Source organism: Pagrus pagrus (assembly GCF_965226575.1).
Source record: "Pagrus pagrus genome assembly, chromosome: 12".
NCBI lineage: Eukaryota > Metazoa > Chordata > Actinopteri > Spariformes > Sparidae > Pagrus > Pagrus pagrus.
This window is the reverse complement of record NC_140196.1, coordinates 23,566,450-23,580,622: the sequence shown is the minus strand read 5'-3', so window position 1 is coordinate 23,580,622 and position 14,173 is coordinate 23,566,450.

Below are 14,173 nucleotides of genomic sequence, written 5' to 3'. Positions count from 1 at the left end.
GGAGTTTTTGCTGTGGCGAAAAATGATCAAAGACTCTGTTGTTTTTTCCGGGGATATTTGCACTGCAGACCCCTGCCAAGATCTGCCCTTCAGCTAGTCTGTTTCTCAGAGAGAGGCGAGTACATGGTGGGTTTCTTCAGGATGGTAGGCAAACAGGTCAAGCTGAAAGAGACAGGGCTGCAGAGTATAACAGAGCTGTCATCGCACAAGTACACCTTTTTCCACAGTGTCCCGTGTCATGTTATTTCATATTCAGTCAAAAGAATAGTTCCACGAGTTCAAAGTTCTGCCACTCAAGTGAGGAAAGTTCAAATGGAGCTCATCGCACACTCCTGAACAAAATAGTCATCTGTCTAATTCAGAATAACTTCAGTCAAGCTGAAAAAAGGACTTGAAACAAGTTCTTAGGCACTGAAAGTAGGATTTTCTCAACAGATTTCTCAGGGGTGGCTTGGACGCGAGACGGGATTAATGATTTATTAAGGTAAAGATTTATATGCAGCACAGCTTTTGCCATTTATTTGAGCATCAAAGTAGAGATGTCAGAAATAGGACTGCTAGTTTGGTGGATGAAAAACTGTTTCAGGATTTCTAGTATCATCAGCAATACTACACACTGTGAGAGAGCTCATTTGAAAACAGTTGTACCTTTTTGATATTTTGCTGTAGAAGTGCAGGTTGAACACGCAGTTACTCATCGATCACAGACTCCAAATCAAATTACTTTTCAATAACCAGCAGGCAGCGAAACAAACAGAGGAGGAATTGTTCTCTTAGGCTTTGGACAAGTGACAAATGTTCTGTTTCCTTTATTTTAAGTCTGTGGCTTCAATAGAAACTGAGGAGAGGGGGAGGGAAGATATGAGAAAAGCAGTCATTGATGTGTTTTTACAGTGACAACAGAAGACAGATTCGACTTCACAGCAGCCTCCTATTTTCAAAGTTATTCAAAAAATTACCTCTCTCAAGGACTCACCTCCTACAGTGATGATTAATTCCGCACCTTCTTTCACCACGTTCCCAAAAAAAAGAAGAAATGTTTTATGAAGTGATCCAAGGTAATTAGCCGCATCCTTGAAACTAATATCAAAATGTAAAAATAAACTAATTATCTCATACGGTTTTGCATTAGTGTCTAAGTTTGTGTGTGTGTCTAATTAGATCTAGTTATCACTAGACAGGGTATTGGATTAATTAATGTTAAGTGTGGATGGATGGATGCCGGCTCAGGTAGTTCGTGTCCCAGAACGTAGCAGACATGAGCTACATGCTGAACTCGTATCAGAAATAAAAGGGCAAATGAGAGTACAGGCTGAAATATTCATGGCATGCTCCAATGCCATATTGCTGGACGAGATGAACACCGTAATAAAATCTTGGTATTTTTAGAGCCTTGCCTGTGATAATGCAAAATAATTTGTCTTGAAGGTGGTGCTATAGGAAAGGTCATTAGAACATTATACTTACAATGGTTTATCCCCATGAGAGCACTACTGTGCTCAGCAAATTAATTGGCTCTTTACCTTTTTATGAGATACACTGACTTCTGTGGAAAGGTGACATTGTTGCCTGAAGATGGTGCAAAAGGAGTGTTGATGGAGTGTCCAAAATGGGATGGATTCATGCTCCCAAGTGGATAGATGCCTTCATAACAACTCAACACATTTTAATGGCAGCTGCATGTAACATGTTCTTAGTTTTTGGTTTGCTTTTAAAAGGAAAGTACGATGTGATAGTGGTGCTGAAGTTGAGGTCAGGTGGCACCAGAAAATTTGGATTTGTCTTCTGAGGACCATGAACAGGCAGAGCAAGTTTTAGGGAAAACTGGTCAAACATTTTTCTGATGTTTTAGCCAAGTGTTTTTTTTTTTTTACCTGGTGTTAAAATGATTAATGAACAATCAAGAGGTCACCAAAATCACTAGGAATCATCTTCTCGGGACCATGAAAATCTTAAAGGTAAAAATTGCTGCAGCAGTGGGCGTTACTGCAGCTATTCTTCTCTTTCATAGTACATTCTAATGTCAAATATTTTTTGCATAAAAGAGGACAATATCACCTGTGGACATTAGGACTCATCCTCTGGGGACCAAGACATTTCTCAGAAAGACCATCAGCCAGTACATTTTCATGTACAAAAAAAAGATCAGATCAACACTAGGGCCCAATCCCAAAACACCCCTTGTCTCTACCACTTAGCATCACCCCTCCATGTTTTGGGTTCACACCAAGGGGAAGTGTGTCCTGATTCCTGTTGGAATAGAGGGGTAAGGGCAAAGTCTTAGGGCTACATGACCCTCCAAGCTCTCTGAACTGTCCTGAGCTAACTAGCTACTAGCTGGCTAGCTACCGACGCATTGTCACTGCTGAATTGTGCATGACAGTCCCGCATTTTTACATATTTAAATGCTGCATTCCCCCTCTTTGATGGCATGTGACAATTGAACTGTAGTCCAGCAGTGAAGTTGCTGCAAATGGTACCGCTCCTCTAATATCAGTGCACAGGGTTGGAGCACAGGTTGCTAATGTTAGCCTATAAAGCGCCGCTAGTGGCTAAGTAATGAAGCAGTGTTCTTTTTTATTTGATGACTTTATCCATGCTTTTTCTGTCTCCATCAGCAGGATTTCCACAGTGATGCAAGAGAAATCTCCACAGCGAAACGGCATTAACAAGAACAGATGACATATGTGGGTCAGTCTGATTTCATCAGGCATTTTATCATGGTCCAAAGTGTTGTCCAGAAGGAGGCGAGAAGGTCACTGGAATTAAAAAATTACTGCACAGGTTTAATTTATGATGTTAATTATGGCTGCATTCCCTTTAGGCGAACTCGTTTCAGGGCTCTGGTATTGTACACGCTCACTGACTGACATGGCTCACTGCGACGCTTAATAGAATGGATCCATTGTTAACATTACTGGTCACACCTGTGCTTCTTCTGCTTTGACACCTGTATGTGCAGGTGAACTAATAGTTAACACAAAGGACTGTGTTTGAATGGTAGTAAAATGTGCAGTCAATGAATGGTCAGAAAACGACTGGAAGAATAAAATCTGATAAATAAATATGCGCTAATTAGGGAATTAAAACTAAATGCCTGCTAATTTTTCAGGGGACCATCTGGAATCCACCCAAGGATCCCTGAGCGTTCCCTTTTCGACACTTTCAAGTATCCACTTTCAAAAGATTTATTGTGGCCCTAATTATGGACCGATTGCTCCCCTTTTATTCATCTGAGTCGTGCCTTTCAACTCTCTCAGTGCCCATTCAGAGTTTCCTCCTTCTCTGCCCTTAATTTTATTGACAGCTCTGTTTGCCCATCCTTCACAGCAGCCATCAAAAAAGCAGCTGTGGTCTATATTTTCCACCGCTTCATCAGCAGGGGACTGATGACAGCAATCACAGGAAAAGGATTTGAGACAGCTGGGTTATAAAACCTACTGAGTCTATAAGTCTGTAAAATGTATTAAATTGTTATCTGGAGACCGAATGGGGTATTATCTTCAGTGCTTTTTGTGCTGATGTCTCACATAGGAGTGTCACTTGACCTCTTGTGGTTGTCACTCAATAGGGAATTGAGCCCTAATGTGGAAAACGCAATTATTGAGACTTGGAGGTGGAGAAAAGTGAGTGGAATACAAATCCAGCTCTATTTTGCATACAGAGGAGTAATGTTTTGTCTTATTAGTCCCTATGTAAAAGAGAAGAAATTGTGTTTCTATCAGAAAGAGTGTAGGTGTAAGCAAAAGAGTCTATCCATATAAAAATACCGATTTTTCATCTTCCAGCTGCAAAGATATATCCTGAAACATGGCAACCATGCAAGATGTTTTCCTGTATCGTGCTGCAAAATGCCTGAGGAAACTTTACATGGTAGTCTCTCAGCTTGTCCCACTTTATGTTACTTGGAACCAAAACTTGAATGTGATTGTTTGAGATGATCGCCAGGGGGCAGAAGGTAGGAGGCAGACAGGGGTTTGGAGCAGAGCAGATTGATAGACATGGGATGAAAGAGAATGATCACTGACTGAGAGGCCTCAGTCTGAGAAATGAAACAGCCCGTGGTGAACAAACAGTCAGAGCAAAAGTACATTAAACACAAAACTCTATCCAACATATATATCCACAGTGCTGCTTTTGTGAGTGACAATGTTTGAAAAAGCAGAGGTAGCTCTGCAAAAACTCATAAAAAAGTTTTGTGTTATTGCCTCCCAAGAAATTGTGAAACACCAGATTGTCTCTTGAACCATATTTAGTCATAAACAAAGCGTTGGAAGCTTTAAAGGTCTGTGATCCAAATGTAAACAGATTTGAAAACAGCTATCACTCCCAGAGGGACTGACAGGTTTTCTAATACACAGACTCAAACTAGATGGCAATGAGCACAAAGCTAGAGATGCTTTCTGATACTGTTGAAAGTGCCATTACATCAGCATGTTTTATAAACTAGACAGGAAAGATCAGACAAAAAAAAAAGAAAAGAAACAAATTCATCATTTTGATCCATCAGCCAAACTCCAATTATATTATATATCAGGTCAAAAGTGACTGATAGGACTTTTAAGGTAGAGTTTAATGTTCCATATGAGCCTTCCAGTTTTTGTCAGCTTGACAGTCCACTACAAAACATTTTTGCTAATTAGACCCCAACTATTAACCCATTAAAGAAACAGTATGAATGAATGAGGGTGAATGGTGTCTCTGTCTCAGCCAAACCGGTCAAAGAGCCATTAGTCGTTAGTCCAAAGGGATCACAGGAACCTGTACTGTCACTCAGGAATTATTGAAAAAAATAGTGAGAAAACCAACGACTAAATATTATGATGCGCAAATGGCTTTATCAAAAAACTACAAGGAGTTATATCAAATTCTTGGTGCCAGTGGTTTCAGAATTTTTGCACCTTTCAAAGAAAATCAACTCTGTCGACCATTAAACGGGAGACCACCTGTCAAATTCATACTCAAAGCAAACAGGGGGCAGCGTATCACCAGAGTAACCGCTTACTGCTGCTAACTGTAGCTGCCATTAGCAAGTTAGCTCATTTCGCCGTGCAGCTAGCGATCCAGACTGGGAACTCTGGGGCCAGGGGAGTTTTAGTGTTTACACTGCTAGTAAGATTTTATGGACTGGGATGTGCTTGGGCTAGCTGGTTAGCATGCTAACTTCAGAAGACACCCACCACACAGACTTCATATATCAGATCTGCCATTACTTCACATTCTCTTGAAAAAGTTCAAAAATTAACAAAAACTAACACTAACACACTTTACATATTGCCCCTTTAAGGAAGAAAAATATGTGAACTCAAATTCTGTGTTTCTACCTCAAACAGAAAAAAATCTGTGGGGCTTTTACTCAACATAGTCAATATTGTCGTTAGTCATTAATAGTTAAACATGGTTAAATACCACCAATTGATGATTCATTCATTTTTAACAAGGCGGATGACCCAAAGCCTAACACCTCTTAATACTAACCTTAGCCCGATAGTAAAGAATGAAGTTATTAAGCTTCGGGAACAAGACCACACCGTTCTTACTAATTTACCCACCTCAGTTCAATCATCTGTGCAATCACCCTCTCCTAGATGCTGCAGCCACACCACGACTCCATTCACCCTCCGGCGACTGACCCCAATTCCTTCTTCTACATGACGACAATCATCCACCGAACACAACCCTTGTCCTCTCTATGCTGAACCTTCTAGCCATCTCAAATAGAACTACTCTTATGGTATATAATGTCATAGTCTTTGTTAGTAGACGTAGCATATGATTATAAATGATATTATAGATCCAAGACGAAACTATCAGAAGCACAGGCCTGAGAGAAAAAAAAGGGCAATACGTCTGCTGCTTCAGCACCACGGACAGCGTCACTGTTTATCAATACACAGCACAGTCAGGCTGCTGATATTTCAGAGCCAATGGTCGATGCCATAGATTCTTGCTTGTACAAACCTCAGTCAGATAAAGGATGAATGAGTCAGGCAGACTGTTCAACTAAACAAGCCCCTCTGCTCCTGTGCTCCCTGTGCTTTAAGGGGAAGATGATAGGGGATGGCAGGTAAAAAAAGGAGAATGACTTTTGGGCATTTTGCTAACAAGGGGTGATGGCATCACTTTTAAAATCGCCTGCAGAATACAATGGATTTTCATTTATGCTTGACATTCACAACAATTTTCTAAAGTCCTAAATACATCTACTTGCATTTCTTTTATTGGAGTTTGAGCACAGTTTGTTCATAGGAGGTCAAACAGGGTCTATCTGACCCCGAACGCACAGTAACCACACTGTACCCCACTGTACATGATGAATGAGGCACATGCAAATGTGCATAGGTCATACTTAGTGTCACTGCAATGCTTTCTCATCATTGCCCTACTATGTCACCTTCACTAAATGCACCAGTCAAGCTTATGTAAAGGGAAAGGATTTTTAGTGCAAAACTTTCTACATAAAAGTTTTAAATATTACATCTATGTTCCATCAGAATCAAGGGCCACTTTTAACCCGCTCCAGTGACTGGCTGGTCCTTCAGGTGCCTCGTGCCAGGTCTGATCTTGGAAAGACTGCTTTTAGTGTTTAACTGCTGCAGTTTCTTGGAATCCGTCCCAAAATGACCCAAAACTGAATTTTATTTTGCTTACTTTAGGTCTTTACTCAATAACGGTCAACCTTTGGCCTATAACGGATTTAGCTGTATGTTGTTTGTTTGTTTGTTTGTACTTCTATTTTAATTGGTTTGCTTTTGATTGTTTGCTTGACGTCTTTGTTCCAGCTCGGCAAAATTAAAAATGAGGGTCTCCCTCAGAAGACCATTTGCTTTGACATTGTGTCAAAGCAGGAAATGCACAGATGTGACTAATAACGTTAATGATGGCTCCAATCTATTAACATATTGACCACTAATTCCATCTTAAAGGGTAACTCCATCAATTTCACAGAGGTCTTGAGGAGTACTACGGCATATGTGAAAACAGTAGTATAAAACCTTTGGTGGCTCCAGAGGAAGCTACATGTAATCTGATCGCCTCTAGTGATGTCACTCAGTGAGTATGTTGCATTGTGGGTAATATAGATTAGGCTAGGTTTGAAAAGGAAGAGGAATAGGTGAAACAAAAAAGGCAAAGTCCCTGCTTCTGCATCAGTTTGGACCATTTGTTTAGTGCAATGCTAGACCAGCGGACTGCTGAGTTGCATTGTGGGTAATGTAGGCGGCAGGTTTTGAAAAGGAGGTGATATCTCTGGTTCTGCTGTATCTATTCGGATCATTTGTTTTCAACCTTTCCATAATGAGTCCAGCAGTGTTATAGGGGTGCAATACCAGCGGACTGTTTTTTTAAAACCTGTTGCCTACGTTACCCACGGTGCAATGTAGCCACTGAGTGACATCACTGGAGGCAGTTTATCAGATTGCATACAGCTTCCTCTGGAGCCACTAAAGGCTTTATACTGCTTCTGAACACATGCAGTGCTCCCCAAGACCTGTAAACACACTTTAATGTGTTACCATTTAAGTGTCCCAGTAAGCCATGTCAGTGAGTGAGGGCGCACAATACCAGAGCCATGAAACCAGCTCACCTGAATGGAATGCAGCCATCGTTAATGTTATAAATTCTACCTGTGCTTTTCCTGCTTTGACAAGTCAAAATGTCCTCTGGGAAAAGGGTCTGTAGACTCCCTGAATCTTAAATAAAAGTTTGAATAAATAAGGTCAGAAGAAAGAGGGGAAAAAAATAAAAGTAAAGCAAAATGTCAGCAAAAGACAGGGGGTTAATCTAAATATAAATGCAAATGGTGGATACATATTGTTATTCATATATTTTAGAAAGTCTGTGATTCTGTTTTATAATCACTAACTCTTTTCAGGGTTTATATTTGTATGATCATGTCCTTATATAATGTGTTTATTCAGACACATGGTGGAAATATTATCATCAGCTGCCAAGAGATCTCTTTATAGGAGAAATGATTTCCAAGTGCTGAATACTCGAAGTCACAGAGTACAGACATGTAAATTATGCTATAGTCACGTATACGTTGGGTTTTCAAAATAGACGTGACATTTCACGGCTGTCTTTAAGGCCATACAGGCTGCTCATCGTCAGACTTCACAGAAAGCCAATAAAACTCCCATAATCTCATTAGAGCTGTCATGCAGGCGTCATACATAAATTAAAATACTTTGAGGGCAGTTTTACATTGCCAAAGCAGGATTACAGCTTCTCACCCTCCTGACATCTATCCCAACCTCAGGATTTCTCAGTGGATTGACATCAGCTTCATGAGCTGAACTGTACTCTACTGTAAGTTCATAAACGTCAGCTTATATGGATACTGTAATTGCAAAGACGTACTTTTTTCATCACGTAGCAGAATCAGCTAACATCATTACATATATATGATATTAATGAAGCTCCAATGAGCACGTCTATTCTCTAAAACAGCATGCAGATATAATCCCTTCCCTCATGTTTGATTTATGCAATGAGTCATTTCAACAAGCTTTTGAACCAAATTGAAATTCTTTACATCAGTCAGTCGAGGTGTTCTGGAGCTTAAACCCCTGGTGTGTTTATCTCCCAACGCAAAAAGGTTCAATTCCTCAACCCGGCCGTTACTTTGTGAACTCTGTGGGATTTGAACTTCTCCCCCCGTGTTCTGAAGACATGCAGGTCAGGTAGACGGGAGGATTCTAATTGACCGAGGGCGTGAATGTGAATGATAGTCCGTACAAGTGAGTTAGCTTTGTAATGAACAGATGATCTGTGAAGGGAGCTTGCTGGGAGAGGCTCCGGACAGCCTGGGAATGAATATAAGGTTATCGTTCCAGCAGGTGGCAGCAGAGACAAACCAATGTGCACGTAGCTGGATGAGCCTGTTTATGTAAGTGCGGCTGGACATGCTGTGGTGTCAGTTTCATTGGAACTGTGGGCGCTCTAATAAGACTCCCCTCAACTCGTTTACCAGAGCACAGCAGATCAGAGTTGCTCCATTATTGCAATTGTCATGAATTTCAGAAACAGCATGATGCCTGGCAGGCCTGAAATCTACTCCTACTCCTGCATGCACACACACACACACACACACACACACACACACACACACACACACACACACACACACACACACACACACAGATGAGCTTACTTTAATATCTGGCTGAAAAGAGGTGTTTCAGAGCAGTCTCTGATTGAAATGTTCAGACACCACTGATGGGTGTGGTTAGAAACATGCTCTGTTGCACCTTTAACCACACTAAACAGTAAATTATCTCAGTTAATTGGTGGTCCCCTGACAGTATATACATACATATACATACATGCATAATTTACTTTTACTTATACGTTTAATTCGACTTTCCCAACTCGGCCTCCCTGTGATATAATGCTGCGTTCAAGTCAGTGCTGAGGTCAGAATTTCCTCGTTGAAATTTCCAACTTCTGACTTCCAATCATTCCGGGAGCACGATGGCAAAAGTTGACATAAATCGTGGCTGACTATAAAAAAAAGATTTACACACAAGTGAACCCTCAGCCGTGCAGCCACCAAATGAAATAGAGAAGGGAAATGACATATGAGGTAACATACGCCCGTTATTTATTCTATTAACGGCACTTTTAGACTTGGAAATGTTATGGCTGGCTCTCAGACCATAAAAAGCGATGGAAGCACAGGCTAGGGATAAACAAAATAAAAGGTTTTATTTAACAAAGATAAATTTTAAGCTTACAAACGGAGCAAAAACAGTTTCAAACAAAGGAAACTGCAAGCAAGTTAACCAAAATAATACCAAAAAAACTATGCAGAAAATCAAGAGTTTAAAACAGGATGATGCGTTGCCAGGGGAAGAGAAACAACAACACAAGAACAACACAAGGCACTGCGGGCTGTGACAGAAACACATTTAAATATTCCATTCTACTGTTGTCTACAAATACATCCTGCCCTCTAACCGTGGATGCTGCCTTATTGTGTGATGTCAAACAACTGCTTCCTCACGAAGTCCAGGTAGATGGACGTGCCCCGAGTCAACAGTTAGGAACTCTTACTTTAAGTATAACATTACAGTTATAATAGCTGATCTACTAGAAAAATGCCAGTTGTGAACAGTCTGGGTGGTAAGAGGAAACACATATCAGAAGGGGAACAGACTTTGATACGACACTCCATCGAGCGAATACACACCCGCTCACTCTTATTTCACCTTGTTTTCTATCACTCTCCCTCTTCACCTTTTTTGCCTCCTCCATCAGCGGGGTTCTTCTTTTGCAGTGTAGAGTTTCCACAGTTATTCTAGTTGTGCCACCGTCACATGGGAGTAGCAACCGGGTTAAACAAAGCCTCTTCCTGTGTTGGCTGTGCGATTGCAGACTCTGTGCTGTAATTCCATCTTCGTTTTTCCAGGAGAAATCCATTGTGGGTCGCAGACTGAATAGCCTAGTAAGAGCAAGACTTATAGGGAACAAATCTATAGTATATGTGGGTGGTGACATTTTTCTACAGTCATTGCACTGTGCAATCAGTATTTATTACATTTTTCTTTTTTTTAATCCTAGACTAAAAATATCAGTAGGTTGTGAAGAATATGAGTTTTGACATCATGTACTGAAGTGAACATGCTAAGCGGCTAGCCCGGCCTGTCCTTTCTCATAAAACCCATCTGAGCTTCCAGTCTGGACCATTTACTGGACAGCTAACAGAGCTAGCTAATAGAAGCAGTTGGCAGCACTTAGCGGGTGCTCTGGTGAAATGCTGCCCCCTATGGTTTTTGGAGTATGAATTCAAGAGGTGGACAATTCTTACATATAGAACCTTTAAGGCTTTAAGACTTCATTCATATGAGTAACCTTCACTTTTACCAAAGTAATATTTAAACACTTTTTTAAACATCTTTTACTCAACTCTTACTGAAGTATGACTTCTGGGTACTTATTAAATCAGTGCTTCTACATCACTGCAGGAAGGTGAGAGGTCAGCAGAACTTCCAATTTTCAATGGGTGTTTATATACTCTTTAAACTATCTGAGTTTTTTATTGAGCTACTTCATTGGTGAATTAGTGTCATTGACTTTAGGCTACTCACATACTACTCATTTATATATTTTTTAAAATTATTTGTCTATTATTATTTCTATTTTTGTTCATCAGCTGATAATCCTCCTCCGCTTTAGGCCTCCTCAATCTCTTTGTTCCACCAGATGAACACTTTGTAAGAAGCAACCAATTACTGTAAATTCAAATTCTAGCTGAGATCTAAAAAAAAAAACCCATTTAAGTCAAGTAAAATTTTGAAGAACTTGGCCTAAAATGATCTGCAACATCTCAAATATTTCCACTTGATAAATGCTGTAGGCCTAAAAACTATGGAGGCAAGGGGTTAGTAAATATTTCACTCATACAGCTTCAGTGAGGAGCTGGAAAAAGCTGATACACAAGTGATGTTAAGAGCCAGGAATTATTTAAACAACCCCAAAGCTACATAAAAATAAAAGCAGTTCAAAGGAAATGGGACGTCAAGGACTATTGGACTGTGTCCGTTCTCTCTGAGTAATATCCTTCTTAGCAAGGTAGCAGATTGATTATACTGAACTCTATCTGACATGTTATGTGATGTTTGAGGTCAAACATTGTATGTTGTAAATATTTTCTATTAAGGATGAATTATGTGTTTTTTATTATTCAATAAATTGATGCTAGGGCAACATAACAGATGATCATATACAGCTATATGTGTTGACCATAGAGGCCCACGGGAGGCGAAGTCAGTCAGCAAATAATAGAAGACCATTCCCAGCAACCATCACTCCTGTGGTTCAATGCCACATTGTGTTAGCTAATCCAAGTTTGCCGTGTTAACAGGCTAATTGATCATTAGAAAGCCCTCGTGCAATCATGTCAGCACAGCTGAAAACTGTTGTGCTGATTAAAGAAGCAATAAAATGGGCCTTCGTTAGGCTGGTTGAGTTTCTGGAGCATCAGCATTAGTGAGCTTGAATTCAGTCTCAGAATGGATTGTCGTGTGAACCTCTGTTCTTGTTCTGAGAAATGAGGGCTATTCAATGTGAGAAACTGAAACTGAATCTTAGAAGCTCTCAGCTGGTATTCTTTCAACAATGGAGTGGAAACTGCAGTCTCCAAATCTCAGACCTATGGACTCTTCAATTGTGAAAGCAGTACAAGCACAGGTGTAATACATAGTGTTAACGATGGTTGCATTCCATTTAGATGAGGGTTCTGGTAAGGAACCTAAAAAAGGAAGGGGTCATTATGTTACTGAATCTTGCTTTGGTGCCAGACAGTGGTGTCAGCTGTATTGAAGTCTATGGGAATGCCCCAGAGACCAGGTTAAAGGCTGATTAATCTTTTCCAAATGATTGACAGGGCTAATAATATCACCCCCAATTAGACTGCAAACAGGAGTCGATAAAAACATCAGTTGTCATCCTGCTCTGAAGAGTGTTTCTTTCATTTTCTGGAGGCATTTTTTCATCAGAAGTCATGTTGTTGTTCCTCGTGCGTCTCCCATAGACTTCAATACAGCTGGCACCAAAGCAAGACTCAGTGACGCAATGACCCTTTCTTTTTTAGGTTCCTTACCAGAACGCTGGAACTGTCTCATCTAAATGGAATGCAGCCATTGTTAATGCAATTTATTACACCTGTGCTTGTCCATAGGTCTTTTTTAGGTTCCTTGAGCTGGCATGCTCACTCGCTGACATGGCTTCTTGGGAAACTTTACTTTACATGACTTTCCTGCATTGATGAGTCAAAATGTCTGCCGTGAAAAGGATCTATTGAGCTGCTGTGGGCGCAGGATGACTGTATGGTACGTAAGAAGTCCCCATCAAGCCGCTCCAACCTGTGGGAGGTTCTTGAGGAAGCATGGAGTAAAATTTCTCCACATTTCCTCAACAAATAGACAGCTAGAATGCTAAAGGTCTGCAGGGCTGTAACTGCGGCACATGGAGAATTCTCTGAGGAAAGAAAAATTTGAAGGACGAAAAAAACATTTCAATTAAAAAAGTCATTATTTCCGACCTCGCAATGTCTCTTGACTATATCCTCTATTCACGGCAACTCATTTGATTAATTGAAGTGTGAGTTTTCACGGAGCACAGAAACTTTTGGTAAAGCTAGATAAATATGTCGCCTTTCAACCAAACCGCATTCATTTTTTAACGACAAATTAAAATCAAAAAATCCATTTATTCTTCTTCTTATTTTTGGAATAATACTATACTCCGTATACTTGGAGCTAAAGCGGTGCTCAGATGGGCCGATGTGATTTTATTAGAGCGCCACAGAAAATCTCAGTCGGATGACGAGGGAATTCTTGAGGGCCACACACACACTGCTTGAGTGTCTGTTGGTATTTAGAGAGCGGGCAGTTGACCAAACACTGGCTCTGCCTTTTCTGCAGCCCTCAGCTGTTAACATTTCCCCGTGATCTATGTAGGACAACAAGAGGCCCAGCTGACGAGAATAAATCCCCATGAACATTTCACTAAAGGCAATAACATCCGCCTCAACTTATTATTCCTCTCACTTTCATTGAACAATTAACTAAACTGACACAAAGGGCTAATGAACGTACTTAACTCTCTCGCTCCCTCTGTGTGTGTGTGTTTGTGTGTCTGTAATTGGTTATCATGTTCTCTTTTTCTTCTCGTCTCTAATGATCAGCTGTGTAAATAGAGTCTGTCACTTCCCAAGACACACACACACACACACACATCCACAGACTTCCCTCCTGAGTCCTGAGCCACCACAACAACATTAACGGCAGATATGATCATCTTGCTTGGAGCGGTCGACCAGCTCAGCTCCCAGGAAACCCAGATAAATAAAACGTAGGTCCAGACACTATCTGCTGCCCTCACCGTTAAGAAAACATTCAGCAGCCCCGTGTATCTGTGTGTACTCTGCAAACATGCGGCAGCCGGACGGCCAAACACATCATCTACTCTGTCGGGGGCAAATGCAGCCTCACTTAGGCCAGGTTCCTGCTTTTGTGGGGTTTTTTCATATCCTGGGCTAGTTGAACTGGCCCGGTTTCCCTCTAGGCAAAAAAAAATCTCCTCTCCTCAGCTCATCGCCTCAACAAAGAGGACTGCAGAGGGATTCTGATGGCTTCTGATAGGAGGGCGAACTACAATAGAGCCGCAG